This window comes from Crocuta crocuta, unplaced genomic scaffold (assembly GCF_008692635.1).
Source record: "Crocuta crocuta isolate KB4526 unplaced genomic scaffold, BGI_CrCroc_1.0 scaffold35, whole genome shotgun sequence".
NCBI lineage: Eukaryota > Metazoa > Chordata > Mammalia > Carnivora > Hyaenidae > Crocuta > Crocuta crocuta.
Genome location: NW_027530625.1, coordinates 3,065 through 3,817, shown reverse-complemented (window position 1 = coordinate 3,817; position 753 = coordinate 3,065). Strand labels below are relative to the sequence as shown.

The 753-nt window shown below is 47.9% G+C and overlaps 1 pseudogene; it reads left to right on the top strand.

Annotated features, from left to right (window-relative positions):
- Positions 1-213: 213 nt before the first annotated feature.
- LOC144235038 (olfactory receptor 1L8-like) overlaps positions 214-753 on the top strand; it is an 890-nt pseudogene continuing 350 nt past the window's right edge.

The following is a 753-nucleotide window of genomic DNA, read 5'->3' as shown; positions in this document are numbered from 1 at the left end:
CTGTCCTTCCAGCCTTCAATATAAAGCCCTTATGATGCCCATGGATTTGGGAAGGGAGGATCACATCAAGGACTATGAGACTGACAAGCTATCTCTATAGAACAATTAATTGCAATCAAACAGAGAAAAAACAAGACTTGCTGGGTTCTGAGGATTTGGGTTCTGAAGTATGGTAAATAACAAAACATCTTGTGTATGACTGGACCCAAATCAATGGAAAGAGTCAATGAAACTAGCAGTGTTTCTGAGTTCATCCTCCTGGGACTCTCCTCCAGGCCTGAGGACCAGAAGCCACTCTTTATCCTCTTCCTCACCATGTACCTGGTCACCATAACAGGGAACCTACTCATCATCCTCGCCATCCACTCTGACCCCCAGCTCCAGACCCCCATGTATTTCTTCTTGAGTTTCCTGTCCTCCACTGACATTTGCTTTACAACCACCATTGTCCCCAGGATGCTAGTGAGCTTCCTGTCAGAGAAGACCATCTCCTATGCTGGGTGTCTGACACAGATGTATTTTGTTTATGCTCTGGGCAACACTGACAGCTGCCTCCTGGCAGTCATGGCCTTTGACCGCTATGTGGCCATCTGTGACCCCTTCCACTATGTCACCACCATGAACCACCGTCGCTGTGTTCTGCTGGTGGCCTTTTCCTGCTCACTTCCTCACCTCCACTCACTCCTACACACCCTGTTACTGAATCGTCTCACCTTCTGTGACTCCAATGTTATCCATCACTTCCTCTGTGAC